Source organism: Magallana gigas, chromosome 7, assembly GCF_963853765.1.
Source record: "Magallana gigas chromosome 7, xbMagGiga1.1, whole genome shotgun sequence".
Classification (NCBI taxonomy): domain Eukaryota; kingdom Metazoa; phylum Mollusca; class Bivalvia; order Ostreida; family Ostreidae; genus Magallana; species Magallana gigas.
Genome location: NC_088859.1, coordinates 6877003 through 6895617, shown reverse-complemented (window position 1 = coordinate 6895617; position 18615 = coordinate 6877003). Strand labels below are relative to the sequence as shown.

General features: G+C 33.5%; 1 long non-coding RNA gene across 1 annotated transcript; it reads right to left on the bottom strand.

The window, feature by feature from the left end:
* Nucleotides 1-13373: 13373 nt before the first annotated feature.
* Nucleotides 13374-17175, bottom strand: LOC136270208 (uncharacterized). Its single transcript, XR_010707946.1, has 2 exons — nucleotides 16358-17175; nucleotides 13374-13670 (listed from the first exon to the last, which is right to left on the bottom strand). It is a non-coding gene; the product is annotated as an uncharacterized lncRNA (long non-coding RNA).
* Nucleotides 17176-18615: the final 1440 nt, after the last annotated feature.

Here is an 18615-nt window from a genome sequence, read left to right as displayed (position 1 = left end):
GCTTCATAATCCCTGAAAGTTTCATGTAAATCTGTTGAAAACTTTTTGAGATATTAAGCTTTGAAAAAGTCAGAAAAATAAAGAAAAAGAAAAATAATAATAATGAAAAAGAAACAATAGAATAACAAGAGGGTCTTCCGTTGAAAACGGAAGACCCTAAAAAACCTGAAAAAGAAACATTACAATAATAGAAGGGTCTTCCGCTGAAGACGGAAGACCCTAATAAGACTAGAGCAAAGCTCGTTGCAAAGCAACGAGTGGGTTTTCCGCTAATGTCGAAAGCAACGCTAGAAGTACGTCTAAGAAGCAGAGTTCTTAATCTAGTAACAAAGAAACCTAAGTACAAAAAGATAAAAAAAGAAAAGAAACTACATGTACTTATATAATTACACTTTATTTTATTGTTTATTTCGATAAACAATACGTCACAACATGGAAGTGTCCCATATCACCTTAAACTCGGAACACCTCTGACCTAATAAGATCGCCGCATTAAATACAAAGTTTGATTTAACTCTAATTTGTTTATCATCAAGAAATTCTGCATCGCTGACAAATAAAGTTTTCTTCTGTATAATGAAATACCAATTAACTGACTATTCGGACAATAGCAAGTTTATTGTCCCATTCCACAGCAACTATTTCCCTTGGCTTTGCCTCATTAAATATTTGCTGTCTTGGGGGACAATAAACTTGCTATTGTCCTCATACCCAGTAAATACTAAATAGGCATATAATATCCCATCCACCTACATTTCATGTTATATAACCTCCTGTTTGTAACCTTCAATTTCACTGTAAAGTCAACATATCTGTCATAGCCGCAAGTTTCACAATTTATTTCTGCTTCTCATGTACTTAAAATTAGGGGCCTTAATATTGCTTACCAATTCCAACAAGAGACATCCCTCTAACTATTGATAATCATTAAAATTCATTTCATGAATCTACGCAACAATGATAAACCTTCAAGTACAGTCACTCTCAATTTTACAAAAATTTTGACGGTACTTTATCCGAAACTGTTCCTTGTACCTTTAACTTAGTACACTAACATTTTTATGAAAAGACGGTTTGTCTTAGAATAAGAAAGCTAATGCAATTCTGAGAAAAAGAATACCACATATTGCCAATTCCATTGAGGTTTAATGAAAATATGGCCATTTAAGTGAACCCACCATTTCCAATTTCCTTTAGTAAACACAGATTTACAGGGTTCTCCATAGTAAAACATCTTTACCTGACCTTTTAGAGGTCAACTTTTGTTAACCCACCTTTAAAAAGAAACCTTAATCAATACAACATATGCCTACATGATATAATCATGATAAAAGCTTCACATCACTTAGAAATACCCTTACATGTATACCCCCCACCCCCCAATCTTTTGATTTTCATAAAAAGTCATGGTTTGAAATGTTTTACCTAATTTTATGAAACGTGTGGCAATTTCCTTGAGTAATTTCTCACACATATTTGAAAACAATCATCAATGATTCTAAAATTTGATCTTTATTTGTTTATTGTATGATTTGTACCATTTTAATTAACAAATAGACAGCTGTCCTGCTTGTGATTTCTTGTTTTCATGAAAAAAGTAAGCTAACATTCATATTTAGTGAATATCTAATCTATTCTGATTTCTAGTCTCCTTCTAACCATGCTAAAACAGTAAGTTACAACCTACAAGTTAGACATCTGCCTTAAATTAGAATTAAATTCAAACACACCCAGGTAGCTGGAGACAGAGTTGATTTCAATGAAAAATGTTCAAATTTGACATGTTTTTCTACTTTTTTATGCATATATACCTTAGAAAGATAGAAATAGGTTGTTTCTTGTTCATTTCAAAAGTAATTATCATAGCAGATGTTATTTCAAAGTCAAATGTACATTTACATATCCTACATGTAATCTTAATGCAGACAATTAAATAGAGGGGGGGGGGGGGGGGTTCAATTATGTAAACACATCTAAATATCTTTAGGAAATAAAAAATAAAGGAAACATAATTGTATACTTTTATTGAAAAACAAATTTTCACAGCAATTATGAATTTCTTTAAACAGCCTTAATTTTGTTTTCATAATTTCTTATCAAACACAAACCACAACATGGCATGATGCTTTCTTCAAGTTCCATTATTGTTCATGCATTATCGGATTTAATTTGAATTACCGGTAAATAGTCTGTAGAACACAAGGAATATGCATGTGGATAGAGGTGACAGGTTAATCTCAGGAGCTGACCCACAAGAATCAACAGGTACCGGTAAAAGCCATGTGGTAACAAGAGTCCGTTTTGAGCTGAAATAAATAAAAAAAATAATTAGCTGTGTTTACATACATGTACTAGTAATAGCTGTGTTTACATTAACATATGCATAGTATTTCTGGAAAAAATACACTGACCATGCAGTGTAATAAGTATGACATATCCCAATACATGACATAACATTTAGGCAGTACAAGATCAAAAATTTGCATATCAAGTCATAATATAATATTAAAAAATTTTCAAATTGAGAAAGAGAGAGAGTTTGAGAGAGAGAGAGAGAGAGTTTATTACCGTACTTGTAGTGCAACAGTCAATATTTCAATTCGTAAATTACAAACGAATATATGTATTACCCACCGAACAGCGTCAAAGTACATGTACTGGTATTAGCTTCTGGTATACCATTTTTTATCAATTCTACTGTGTTTTTTTTTTTTTGCAAATAAATTTAGCGAGGGTTTTTGTTTATTTTCTTATAAATTACATGTTTTAAAAACAATACTACGTGTAATAAGCATAAAACATGTATGAGTAAACTTAATGAAGAATTTTTAATAGATTATTTTTCACAGAATGTGGTACATTACATGTATGTCAATCTTTATAAAACTAGCGTATATTTCGTGCGCCATAAATTGCAAGTTTTTTGTAAATATCATTTACTTGCATGATAGGTATATATGGTCTAACCAAAATTTTCTTCATAAAGCTACTGCTGTATGTACCACATATATGTTTTGTCACAAGTATACATTAAAAAAAAAAATACCCAAATTCCAACAGTTTAAATAAACTCAACTCATTCTCTGATAAGTTCATTGTGTTTTGTGCGTGCATATCTTATTTGTCTGCTGCAACAGCAGCCAATCAGCGGTAAGCTGAATCCACAAAAAGAAAGTTTGTGTTTTAGGAGCGGGTAAATTGTTTATGCGACACTGTCAAGAAAACCAAACCAAATAATAACAAGGAGCATAAATATTCACTTAAATGTATTCTGTTGTAAAGTAAAGGTTTTTAACACTTATTGCATCTTGCAAAACATGTGATGACTCTTAATCATCTGTCATATATCTGATATACATGTATATGTAAAAGATGGGAGAAATAACGACGGAACAAAGTGGGATTCGAACCTGGCCCTCTGAATCTCTAGTCAAGTGCTCTACCAACTGAGCTACATGTATCTGGCACCGGTATTCAAACCAGTCTGACCGTCACATTCCTCCCCCTTAAATGATCTTCACCCTCGAAGATCATCCCTGGCAGGATCGAGTTAACCTGTTAGTTCCAGGGGTTGGTCACAACACCAATATTGTAACAGGATGGGAGAAATAATGAAGGACCAAACCGGGATTTGAACCTGGGCCCCCTGAATCTCTAGTCAGGTGCTCTACCAACTGAGCTATCTGGCACTGGTATTCAAACCGGTCTGATCGTCACATATAAAGAATTATTTTAAACAATGTTGTTCAATAAAAAATAACACTCGCAACCTTCAGTTTTTGTCTGTAATTAATCAATATTGGCGTGCAATCAGTTCTCGCCGAGTACCATTTCTCACCAGTGCATTGTTACGTCATTTTATCAACACATAAAATTATATACAAAAATCTCGATGTAACAGGGCACCATCGAGAAATGGTCCTCGGCGAGAACTGCTCGCACGCCAGTACTGCCAGTAGTCAGATTAAAAAAAGAGAATAAAAAATTACATTTAAAACATTAACAAGGACAATTTAAGTACACATCATAACTGCTAAACAAGAAAAATTATGTGAACTGGTAGAATGGTAGGCATAGTTCTAACTTGTAACCTACATGTACAAGTACATGTACCGGGTACCCGTTGGTCTGCTAAACCTCTTTAATGATACAATGATCGGCATCATAAAGATATTAAAGTCATGTTTTAACTCTGAAGTCTGAAGTATACAATTTCATGCGCGGATCTAGAGGGGGGGTCGGGGGGGTCCCGACCCCCCCCTGGAAAATGAAAATTTATTAAATTTACATAGTAAAATTATCGCGAAAATATGCCTATGACCCCCCTGGCAAACACAATTATCCTTCGGACCCCCCCTGGAAAAAATTTCTGGATCCGCGCATGCAATTTTATTTACTTGAAGTTATGTCTACAGGGTATTCATGACTACATTTGGAGTCTTCTGCACAAGAATATATGATATGTTTCTAATTAGACCCTGCTTTGAATTTTGAGTTGAAAATTCACAATCTGTTATTTTTTTAAATAGATAAATTCAGTTACCCTTTCCAGTTCCCCATGAACCTCGAGCGAGTCTAAACATCCATGAAACATGTAAAAATTACACGTTAGTAAACAAACACCCACACCATAACTAAAACATCTAACAGCTAGTGTGCACGTACTTACATGTACATCTATACTATATACTAAATTTTAACCAGTTAACAAGAAACTTTAAAAGGAGAAAAAGCCTCACCTTCTTCAGTAACATCCACATAAATCACACACTTTAATGTCCATCTTTTCTCCTTTATTACTCGTAGCTTTACAACGGCTGATCGTCGACAGAAGTGTGGCTGTCAGAATTTCCTCGTAAACGATTCACACGAGAAAAATATCCTCCTTAAACAAATATGTAGTATTGTTACCTGTGCACGTTCATATGTTTCACAGTAAATTGAAAATGCATGTGTACACCGAAAGAATACACAACTTCTCTTCTGCATTACCGATTACGGCTCTCTTTTCTACAATGCCGTTCGTTACTGTTTACATTCGTCGCGCGCGCGGGGGTTACAAACAGGGGCGCCCCGACAAATAGTTGCACATAGAACGTTTAAATAATGTGTGTTCATTGAATTCATAAATGATATAGATGAAAAAAAATGAAATTGAATCACAACAATTTATCTAAGACGCAACACAACGTAATGCAGTAAATGTCTGGGCCTTAAGGGTGTATTCTGCTCATTCACGAAAAAAAACCTACATTAAACTTTTTAGATGATTATGATTTTTTAAAAGTACTATTCCTAAGGAATAAATTGAAAACAAGAAAAGTGTATGTTCGTTTTCATTTAAGAGAGATCCGACCCCCAGAACATGGGCCAAAAATAGTGCATTGAAATTCTCATAGAAAGTGCAATTTGACCAGAAATTCCCTCTAATTTAGAAAATAAAAGCAGATTTCAGACATTTTCAGTTTTGCTTACTTAAAAACATCTCAGGGTTTATTTTTAGACAAATCTAAAACTATGAAATAACTTTTTTGATAAGTTACGCCCAAAAATGTGTGTTCCCCAAGTAAAATTGGAGCATGTTTTTCGTTGCAAATATGGTAAATAAACTTAAGTTAGACAGGTTTCTAGAATTTAACTTTTTATGAAAGTATTTGTATACTTTCTTTACATATTATGGTTCCAACTGAAGGCATAAAAAGTGGGGGTTAGTGTGCATATAAGAAAAAAATATTGTTGGTTACATCCCCACCCCCTATTTCCATTGAAGCATTTTATGGTAACGAAATAAGTCATATTTGCAGCAAAACGTAAACTTTTATTCACCAAAATTTTAAAATTGGTGTATTTATTTTCAATAACAATTGTATTTATGTAAAGAAAAGTATTTCAAGAATATATAGAAGACATACAACAAAATAAACTTTAAAATAATCATAAAAATAGTGCTTATAAACCATCTTCTTGGTGTGACCTTGACCTTGGTGTGAATAACATGGAATGAGAGTAGGTTTTTCTTGCTAATTATATGTTCGAATTCATCAAAGTTTTTAAAATAATGTAATAATTATGAAATTAAAAATTCATTTGATATTTTTCTTTGACAAAAAAAAGCAGCTAGATGCATAGATTTTGATTGACAGTATTTTCTATTTTCTCAATGAATGCAAGCAATGACATGGAATGAAAAAACTGCAACTTCAAAATGGATTGATGTCTGATCAATAAGTTTTAACCAGTATATATGTGTTCTAGGTCAGAGTATACATTGATAGTTCATATACATACAATTACATGTATGATATGTATGATATATTCTAATAAACTGTTAGGTTATATTGTAAATGAACACACATCAATATATGGTTGCAATAAAATACTGTCTTGTCTATTGATATAAGAAGTTGCACATTACTTCATCTGATCAGTTGAAAAACATTTGTTTTATGAAAATTCCCTGAATGACAAAATCATTCTATTCAGGTAGCTAGAATATAGACATAAATTGAACACTTCATAGCGATGAGTGATTCAAAATATAGTAATACTATCAGTAGAATTTATCAATTTTTCTTTATCAGGATTATTTTTTTGGAGAGGGGGGGGGGTGTTGTGTTGTGTTACATCATACAGTACATACATGTACTGGACCTAATAACTAGTTCAGGAATAATGAAAATCAAAGGCAGTATATACACTTCTGATATAATGAACTTTAACTATCACTTCTGATATAATGAGCTTTAACTATCACTTATAAAAGTATATCCAAAATGTTCAGCAAGCGAATGTACTTCTGATATAATTAAGAAATAAAGTACGAGTTTTCGTGAATGTTGCAGAATAACCTCCGAGGTCGAGAAATGTTGTTTTGAAATATAAAAGCCGAGGCGTTAGCCGAGGCTTTTATATTTCAAACAACATTTCGAGACCGAGGAGGTTATCCTGCAACATTCACGAAAACAAGAACTTTATTTCTATTCTACTAACAGCCCAGTATTTCTACAGATCGTTTCTCCTATAGAGAGACGATCTAGGTCATTTGACGGCTGTTCCGTGTAACCCCAACGGTTATGTTAGTTGTTTACATGTGTATCAATCAAAGGAGTCACATGCAGACGACAGACTTTTTCTTAGGATTTTAATACTCTTCACTTATTTATAAAATATCTTTGAATCACATTCCTTATATTTTAAGGGCAATTTAATACTATTATTACTACTACATGTTATATATTATTTTATGTAAAAACACGCAGTGAAAATGTGCCAGGGAGGTCCTAGGAACAGCCGCATTGATCTCTTAAAAATAAAGATTCGAGGCAATACACATTGTTTTGACTGGAACCAACACGTGAAATTGACATGGTTTTAAAACTTTTTACGGTTTGAAGTTGTACTTCAATGATCAGTGCGAGACAAATAGGTATTTCTGATCTGATAATTTACTGATGACGTTTGTGGTATATTGGAGAATAATGTCCGCGGCATCTCTTTGATCTCGGCAATAACTGTAGTAGAATGAGCTTTAACTATCACTTATAAAAGTATATTCAAAATGTTCAGCAAGCCATGCGCGGATCTAGAGGGGGGGTCGGGGGGGTCCCGACCCCCCCTGGAAAATGAAAATTTATTAAATTTACATAGTAAAATTATCGCGAAAATATGCCTCAGACCCCCCCTGGCAAACACAATTATCCTTCGGACCCCCCCTGGAAAAATTTTCTGGATCCGTGCATGCAAGCAAATGTCATCTTTGATGACTTTGTTACTCTTGGTCCACTTCGACACTCTTTTCACAAAACTTGTTGTGTGCCCTCTTTCTCTACTAAATGCTAGCTTCAGAACTGCATAGTTCACTGGCAGCTATTTTTCTATCCATACACTTCGTGATTCTCCTTGTCAATGAAGTCAACGAAGAACTCAAACGCAGAGGAAATTTGCTGGATTGAACAGGTTTGCCTCTGTGGAACATTGACCACCTTTCACAGTTATGACTGTCACTTCAGATGCAGAGGAAGAAATTGGAAATTTTGTTTGGACAAAACAGTACCAGGGATCTTCTCATCATGCTGCAGCTATCTGGATAATGTGGCAATTACCACCTGTTAAACAAAAATTAATACATAATAAGCAAAATTATGGTCAACTTGCTAGTTTTCCGCTTTAGACTAGATATGCAGAAAAAATTACATTTTAAAGGTTAAATGTCCATGCCATTGTGTAACAATTAATCATTGTCACATTTAATATTTATGGTGACTTATATTGTATTAGTGCTGCAAAAAGTATAGTGCATACATACAATGCTTTAATTTCTTAGACTCTGTTGTATCTCCTTACTATAAATATATATACAAATGTAGCTCTACATGAAAATAGTCAATCATAATTTAAATGTAAGATTCTTAGAAATAAAATATTGACCAGTGATTAATTTTAAACTATTGACTGGCTAGAATATATCTAGAGGATCATCTTAAAAAAAAAACCCTCAATAAATCAATACTGATTTGTAGATAAGCTGTCCCCTTTCATATTTTTTTAACTGCATTTGACTTGACACTATTAAAATGATAAAACTGAAGAATATAACTTTCCAGCTATGATCTCCTGTTTATAAGCAAGGTTTATTTCTATTGTAGACTTGCCGACAATTAAAATAAAATGAAAATAGTTACTATATAAACATTCAAATTTCGTGTTTCTCATAAAATTGTCATTTCGGTAACCGCATGGGCCGCCATATACACATGTAATGGTGATGGTTTGATCTATAAGATCATATATATGCGATACTTGAGTTTGAAAAAAAATTATATGATGGGCATAGTGTAACATAAACGTTGCCATTTTAACTATACCAAGTCTAAAAGCACTGACGACTTACATTTTTGCTGTAAACTATCTCGATTTTCTCTACTGGAATTTCCTCTGACTCATTTCGCTCGTTAGTTGCAGTTCTAAAATAATTGTGTTGGCGATTATTTTGTTCAAATTTTTTCCCCATCTTCCCTCATCTCTCAGTTGTCATTTTCGGAGGACTCGTACTGCTGTTCACATCGCTTTGAAACGAAGAGACCCTTAATTTCTCCTTTCGGATTTCCCTCTCCATATTGTTGTTCGCGCCGACTATGGTATGTCGTAAATGACATCATTTTACCTTTTCCTTTGTCACTTATGCATTTAATAAGGGTTTATTGTGTAAAATATTACTCATTTTATTTATTTTAGAAGTTTTGTTGAAAATTGTAACAGTTTGAATTTTACGACATGTTCATATATGGAGACCCACTTGGGGTAAAAATTGATGACAAGAATACACCCTTAATGTGGCATTTGTTCGCTTGTGTGTTTATGTAGACATATTAACTCGTTCATGTACGATTCTCACATATTTGTTTTATGAAATTTGAAAAAAAATATAGCACAGAACTTGTTTAATTTGATACCAAATGACATTATTTAATATATTAACAATAACTGAATTAATTTTTTTTCATAAAATGATAACGATTTTTGCTATCAGAAAAATACGTGTATGAGCTGCTGACCCCTAATTATAGGGGCCAGCCCTTTTTTCTTAATTTTAAATGAAAGCTCTCGTTATTCTAAACAACTTTTGTTCTATATGTATAAACAAAATATTTTTAGTTTAAAGGTTATAATACAAAAAGCAACAAAATTTCAGCCCCGAGAAAATCTTAAACTTTGGCGACAAATAGCTCAAAAACTAACAAAGAAATTACCAAAATTTTCATGCCAGCAAAACTATAAAATGTTACCGACAATTTCGCCAAATTTCATGAATCTATCATCTGTAGTTCCCGAGATCAACTCTGGACAAAAGACCCCCCAATTTTCAATTAAAGGGCAATAACTCATAACCGGAAGTGAATTTTAAAAATTTGAAAAAAACGTCTAGAGATATTAATATCATCTACATACCCTGAAAGTTTCATAGCAATCAGACAAAAAATGTTCGAGAAATCTCGTGCACAAAATTTGCGGGAAAAAAAAAAAAATAACTAGAGCAAAGCTCGTTGCAAAGCAACGAGTGGGTTTTCCGCTAATGTCGAAAGTAATGCTAGAAGTACCTCTAAGAAGCAGTGTTCTTAATCTAATGACAAAAGTAACTTAGGTACAAAAAAGATTTTAAAAATCGAATGATTCTTGGTATGACTTAACAAAATCCGAAAGGTTTTAGGTACGACTTAACAAATTTGACTTCATTTTAGGTAAAAGTTAACTTTACATGGAACTAACATCTAATTTCTTAACCCAGAATGCAAAATTAAAATGTCCGTAAAAAATCAATTTTGTTTAAAACATAATTCTGAGCAACATTTCCTCTACACTGCTTTTCAAAGGGTTGACCTTTCGTACTGTGTGCTTGTTGCATCATCAATTGTCAGAAACTTATCGATGTATAGTTTACTTAATTTTATTATTCCTCTGTGAATATTTTTATTTAAAATTACTATTGATGGTGAACATTTCAAAGGGCCCCGCTGATGTTATTTTAGAGAATTTTGCTTTGACCTTGACCTATAACTTGAAATTTTTCCAGCTGGCATTTAGCTGTTTCATTGCCCCTAACATATAGGCATTTTTGTTGAATCTGACCAAGATTAAGCATATCCGGGAAATAATCTACTGTCTAAAACTAATTTTATTAAGATCTGCTATGACCTTCACATTGACATGGTTCAAGGTCACTGCACGCCATTAACCAATAAGCTCTGTTTAGGCAAAATATTAGCCAATTAGGGGCTAAAAGGAGAGTATATATATGCTCTTAAAATATGGATTTTTGTGTGATCTGATATGACCTTGACACTTGATCTACAAATATCATTCGAGGTCATTGCATATCCTTTGATCAAAGGCATCATGTGGGTGAAGTATGAGCCTGATTGGAGCAAAGGGAGAGAAGATGTACTCCAGACAAGGATTTTTTAAATATAATTCTGCTATGACCTTCACAGTTTACCTTGAAAATAGGTTCAAGGTCACTACACACCCTTTACTCAAAAGCTCTGCTTATGTGAAGTCTGAGCCCTATAGGGGTTAGTAGAAAGTATATATGCTCTGAAAAAAGGATTTTTGCATGATCCGATATGATATTTCACCCTTTACCTAGAAATTTCATGCAAGGTCACTGCACATCGATTAACGATAGAGACAGTCTGTGAGTATTAGCCAGATTGGACCAAAGGGAGAGAAGATATGCCCCAGACAAGGATGTTATATATGTAATTCTACTATGACCTTAACCTTATACCTAACAACATGGTTCAAGCTTAACCCAAAGGAACCCTGTGGATGAGGTATGAGCCAGATTGGGCCAAGGGGAGAGAAGCTATGCTCCGGTCAAGCGATCTCGGATGGACAGACGGACAAACTGATCACTAGAAGCCCACACAAACTTGCTTTCTATCTAATTTGAAATAGTATCCATGCTATCTGCCCATGGTGAATAGTCATCAAAACCATTCATCAGCAGAATTTGATTTCCCTCCTTTTTAAACTCGGAACACCTCTGACCTAATTAGATCACCGCATTAAATACAAAGTTTGATAACTCTAATTTGTTTATCATCAAGAAATTCTGCATCGCTGACAAATAAAGTTTTTTTCGGTACAATAATATACCAATTAACTGACTATCTGGACAATAGCAAGTTTATTGTCCCACCCCTCAGCAACTATTTCCCTTGGCTTTGCCTCATGAAATAGTTGCTGTCTTGGTGGACAATAAACTTGCTATTGTCCTCATACCCAGTACATACTAAATAGGCATATAATATCCCATCCACCTCCATTTCATGTTATATAACCTCCAGTTTGTAACCTTCAATTTCACTGTGTAAAGGCAACACAACAGTCAAAGCCGCAAGTTTCACAATTTATTACTGCTTCTCATGTACTTAAAATTAGGGGCCTTAATATTGCTTAGGCCTAAAAAAAAAAAGTTGTGGGTTTCGGGTAACCCGACCTAACCTACAAAAATGGCCCGATCCTACCATTTTTAGATGCCTGATTTTATCCGACTGTGAATTTCATCTCCAATTTCATTTCCAATAAAAAATACGTTTTTAAATATGAAACAAACAAACATTCTTAGGATTCAGGCCAAAAAAAAATAGATAAAATAAAAAAAAATCCCCACCTACCTAACCTAATTTTTTCATCAGTGTTACCCTAAACACACTATTTTTTTTTTAGGCCTTACCAATTCCAACAAGAGACATCCCATTAACTATTGATAAACATTAAAATTCATTTCATGAATCTACGCAACACTGGTAAATCTTCACGTACAGTCACTATCAATTTTACAAAAATATTGACGGTTCTTTATCCGAAACTATTCCTTGTACATGTACCTTTAACTGCAATTAGTACACTAACATTTTATGAAAAGACGGTTTGTCTTAGAATAAGAAAGCTAATGCAATTCTGAGAAAAAGAATACTACATATTGCAAATTCCATTGAGGTTTAATAAAAATATGGCCATTTAAGTGAACCCCCCATTTCCAATTTCCATTAATAAACACAGATTTACAGGGTTCTCCATAGTAAAACATCTTTATCTGACCTTTTAGAGGTCAATTGTTGTTCAACCACCTTTGAAAAGAAACCTTATTCAATACAACATGCATCTACATTATATAATCATGATAAAAGCTTCACATCACTTAGAAATATCCTTACATGTATACCCCCCCCCCCCCATCTTTTGATTTTCATAAAAAGTCATGGTTAAAAATGTTTAACCTAATTTTATGAAACTTATGGCAATTTCCTTGAGTCATTTCTCACACATATTTGAAAACAATCATCAATGATTCTAAAATTTGATCCTAATTATTTGTTTATTTTATGATTTACACCATTTTAATTAACAAATAGACAGCTGTCCTGCTTGTGATTTCTTGTTTTTATGAAAAAAAGTAAGCTAACAATCATATTTAGTGAATATCTAATCTATTTTGATTTCTAGTCTCCTTCTAACCATGCTAAAATAGTAAGATACAACCTACAAGTTAGACATCTGCCTTAAATTAAAATAAACTTCAAACACCCAGGTAGCTGGAGACAGAGTTGATTTCCATGAAAAATGTTCAAATTTGACATGTTTTTCTACTTTTTTTCTGCATATATACCTTAGAAAGGTAGAAATAGGTTGTTTCTTGTTCATTTCAAAAGTAATTATCATAGCAGATGTTATTTCAAAGTCAAATGTACATTTACATATCCTACATGTAATCTTAATGCAGACAATTAAATAGAGGGGAGGGGGGGGGGGATTTTTCAATTATGTAAACACATCTAAATATCTTTATGAAATAAAAAATAAAGGAAACATAATTGCATACTTTTATTGAAAAACAAATTTTCACAGCAATTATGAATTTCTTTAAACAGCCTTAATTTTGTTTTCATAATTTCTTATCAAACACAAACCACAACATGGCATGATGCTTTCTTCAAGTTCCATTATTGTTCATGCATTATCGGATTTAATTTGAATTACCGGTAAATAGTCTGTAGAACACAAGGAATATGCATGTGGATAGAGGTGACAGGTTAATCTCAGGAGCTGACCCACAAGAATCAACAGGTACCGGTAAAAGCCATGTGGTAACAAGAGGCTGTTTTGAGCTGAAATAAAAAAAAAAAAATAATTAGCTCAAAGTACATGTATTTCCTTCTGGTATACCATGTTTTATCAATTCTACCGGTTTTTTTTTTTGCAAATAAATTTGGCGAGGGTTTTGGTTTCTTTTCTTTTAAATTACATTTTTTAAAAACAATACTATGTGTAATAAGCATAAAACATGTATGAGTAAACTTAATGAAGAATTTTTAATAGATTATTTTTCACAGAATGTGTTACATTACATGTATGTCAATCTTTATAAAAGTAGCGTATATTTCGTGCGCCATAAATTGCAAGTTTTTTGTAAATATCATTTACTTGCATGATAGGTATATATGGTCTAACCAAAATTTTCTTCATAAAGCTACAGCTGTATGTACCACATAATCATATGTTTTGTCACAAGTATACATTTTTAAAAAATACCCAAATTCCAACAGTTGAAAGTAACTCGATGAATTTTTCATTCTCTGATAAGTTCATTGTGTTTTGTGCGTGCATATATTATAAGTCTGCTGCAACAGCAGCCAATCAGCAGTAAGCTGAATCCACTAATAAGAAAGTTTGTGGTTTAGGAGCGGGTAAAATTGTTTATGCATAATGTAGCTGACACTGACTTGAATAGATCTGATATATATGTACAAGATGGGAGAAATAATGACAGAACAGACTGGGATTCGAACCTTGCCCTCTGAATCTCTAGTCAAGTGCTCTACCAACTGAGCTACATGTATCTGGCACCGGTATTCAAACCAGTCTGACCATCACATCCCCCCCCCCCCCCTTAAATGATCTTCACCCTCAAAGATCACCCCTGGCTCTTCCCCTGGCAGGAGTTAACCTGTCAGTTCCAGGGGTTGGTTACAACACCAATATTGTATGGGGATGGAACGATCCACCGATGCACCGGTGCATCACGGTATTTATTTTGACGATATTTGGATTGTTACATTTACCATTAATACATTACGATACCTATGCGGACTTTGTTTTATTTTCCAAAAATATCTGAGCTTCATATATCGGCTATTTTTTAGTCTGCGCGCCTAATATGAAAGTACAAAGATGGCGGAAAACCTCGTAAAGTTGTCAAACCTGTAGGAAGCTAAATCTGGAGTGTGGACAACTTTTGGATTACTTGTTAATGAAAAAGTAGTGTATATGAGACTTAAGTAATTTGTAAATTGTGCAACGCTCATTTAAAATATATCAAAATAACTTTGGACATGCGGTAATACATCGACAGATTGAATAAATTTTTAACCCTTATTCATGTTTTCATTTAGTTGCAATGTATCGTGATATGTATCGTATCGCATCTCATGTATAGTGATATGTACCGAATCGGCTAAGTACAGAAACGTCTAAGCCTTAATATTGTAACAGGATGGGAGAAATAATGAAGGACCAAACCAGGAATTAAACCTGGGCCCCCTGAATCTCTAGTCAGGTGCTCTACCAACTGAACACTGGTATTTAAACCGGTCTGACCGTCACATATATAAAAAGTTATTTTAAACAATGGTGTTCAATAAAAAATAACACTTGCAACCTTCAGTTTTTGTCTGTAATTAATCAATATTGGCATGCGATCAGTTATTGTTGAGTACCATTTTTCATCAGTGCATTGTTACGTCATTTTATCAACACATAAAATTATATACGAAAATATGATGTAACATTGCACCAGCGAGAAATGGTCCTCGACAAGAACTGCTGGCATGCCAGTACTGCCAGTAGTCAGATTAAAAAAAGAGAATATAAATGAAAAATTACATTTTAAACATTAACAAGGACAATTCAAGTCCACATCAAAACTGCTAAACAAGAAAAATTATGTGAACTGGTAGAGTGGTACGCATAGTTCTAACTTGTAAACTACATGTACAAGTACATGTACCGGGTACCCGTTGGTCTGCTAAACCTCTCTAATGATACATTGATCGGCATCATAAAAATATTAAAGACTTTTTAGTCATGTTTTAACTCTGAAGTCTGAAGTATACAATTTTATTTACTTGATGTTACATGTATGTCTACAGGGTATTTATGTCTACATTTGGAGTCTTCCGCACAAGAATATGATCAATGACATATGTTTCTAATTAGACCCTGCTTTGAATTTTGAGTTGAAAATTCACAATCTGATTTTTTTTAAAATAAATTCGGTCATCCTTTCCAGTCACCAATGAACCTCGAGCAAGTCTAAACATCCAGTAAACAATGTAAAAAGTACACGTTAGTAAACAAACACCCACACCATAACAAAACATCTAACTCTGTAATTCTTATAAAATTCTTAACCCAGCAGATGTTAAATCATTAAGATATATTTGTAAATTCATACGCAATGGACATATCATAAGAAAATCTATGTACAGTACCAACTACATGTATATTTGTATACTGTATGTATGACTTTCGCCACATGTGGATTTTGTCAATAAATTGAATTGTATAATTTACACAAAATTCTGGTAAAAAGGAGAAAAAAACAAGTGAAAGGTACAACATTTGGGATTCAATTATGTTAAAAGGATTTATATTGTCTGGACTAGAAAAATAACATACATCAGTGACAGTGTGCACGTACTTACATGTACATCTATAGACTAAATGTTAACCAGTTAACATGCTGACATTTTAACCACTATAGACAAGAAACTTTAAAAGGAATAAAAAGCCTCACCTTCTTCAGTAACATCCAAATAGATCACACACTTTAATGTCCATCTTTTCCCCTTTATTACTCGTAGCTTATCAACGGCTGATCAATGGAAACATACACATCCGTCGACATGGTCGACAGAAGTGTGGCTGTCAGAATTTCCTCGTAAACGATTCACACGAGAATATATCCCTCCTTATACAAATATGTAGTATTGTTCCCTGTGCATGTTCATATGTTTCACAGTAACTTGAAAATGCATGTGTACACCGAAAAATGCACAACTTATCTTCTGCATTACGCTCTCTCTTTTCTACAATGCCGTTCGTTACTGTTTACATTCGCGGGTCCGCGACAAACATTGCAAACATTTGTTCTGCGTGGCCGATTAGAACGTGTTAAATAAGTAGTTGAATTCATAAATGATATAGCCTAGATGAAAAAAAAATGAAATTGAATCACAACAATTTATCTAAGACGCAACACAATGTAATGCAGTAAATGCCTGGGCCTTAAAACGGCATTTGTTCGCTTGTGTGTCTATGTAGACAAATTAACTCGTTCATGTACGATTCACACATATTTGTTTTATGAAATTTGAAAAAAATAGGGCACAGAACTTTTTAAATTTGACACCAAATGACATTATCTAATATATTAACAATAACTGAATTAATTTTTTTTCATAAAATGATAACGATTTTTGCTATCAGAAAAATACGTGTATGAGCTGCTGACCCCTAATTATAGGGGCCAGCCCTTTTTTCTTAATTTTAAATGAAAGCTCTCGTTATTCTAAACAACTTTTGCTCTATATGTATTAACAAAATATTTTTAGTTTAAAGGTAATTATACAAAGAACAACAAAATTTCAGACCCCCCAAAACCTTATACTTTACCGGCAAATAGCTTAAAAACTAAAAAACATTTTGCCAAACTTTTCATGCCAGCAAAACTATAAAATGTTATCAACAATTCTGCTAAATTTTATGCAACTATCTTTTGTAGTTCCCGAGATCAACTCTGGACAAAAGACCCCCCAATTTTCAATTAAAGGGCAATAACTCATAACCGGAAGTGAATTTTAAAAATTTGAAAAAAACGTCTCGAGATATTAACATTGTCTACATACCCTGAAAGTTTCATAACAATCAGACAACAAATGTACGAGAAATGGCCTACACAAAATTTGCGGATAAAAAAAAAAAATAATAATAAGAAACAGTAGAATAACAGAAGGGTTTTCCGTTGAAAAACGGAAAACCCTAAAAAGTGAAAAAGAAACAATAGAATAATAGAAGGGTCTTCCGCTGAAGACGGAAGACCCTAAAAATAAGAATAATCTTAATTTTTTCCCCGCACAATAATAGAAAGGTCTTCCGTTGGAAACGGAAGACCTTAATTACATATGTCCAAATTTTTGTTTTAAAAAATACTCAAATACTGTGCGCGCACCCTGAAAGGACATTTTAACACCAACACCGTGCGCGACGTCTTAGCATAATATTCTGAATACATGCAATGCACTCGATTCTTTTATTTGTTTTGGTGTTTTATTTTTTTAAATTCAAGTTCATAACACTATTCTTACTCAATGTTGAGATCACCTCAAAATTCTAATATGTCAACAAAAATGTTTACTACCGTGGCGATAGATTTATATACACTGGCAGTTTCAAATTACTTATTAGGCCTGTATGTAGCTGCATGTTATTGATTGGAGTCGGATTATAATAAAGTCCACATAATCTAGGCAAGACGAGCCCTCATCTCGACGTTGATGATGTGAAATACTGTACGACCCCCTGGTAACAAAGTCGGAATTTCTGTTTCATTTTGCAACTTACAGGTACTCCCTATTTTGATACATGAAACTTTATAGATTCATGTATTTTTTTTAAATCCAAGATAAAATAATCACATGGAAGATATAAATCTTCATTTATGCGTTCACTGTTTTAGAATTTAAGCTTCGTCCCACATTTGAAAGCCCTTAAAATATTGACACATCGTCTATTCTACACGTACTAACTATAGTCCAATCATTCTAATCATTGAAAGCATAGAACATGTAGAATTAGGAATGAAACGCACTGTTAATGGATCTCATTCTCTACCTTGAACAATGAAATAGTAATTCATCTGTTACGATCAAACAATACATCCACAGACCCCATTGACCTATTGACCTCACAGTGGGGTCTGTGTGTGTGTGTGTGGTGGAAGGGGGGGGGGGGAGGTGGCAGACTTATCCAAAAAACCTTGACAAGCCAAAAAAA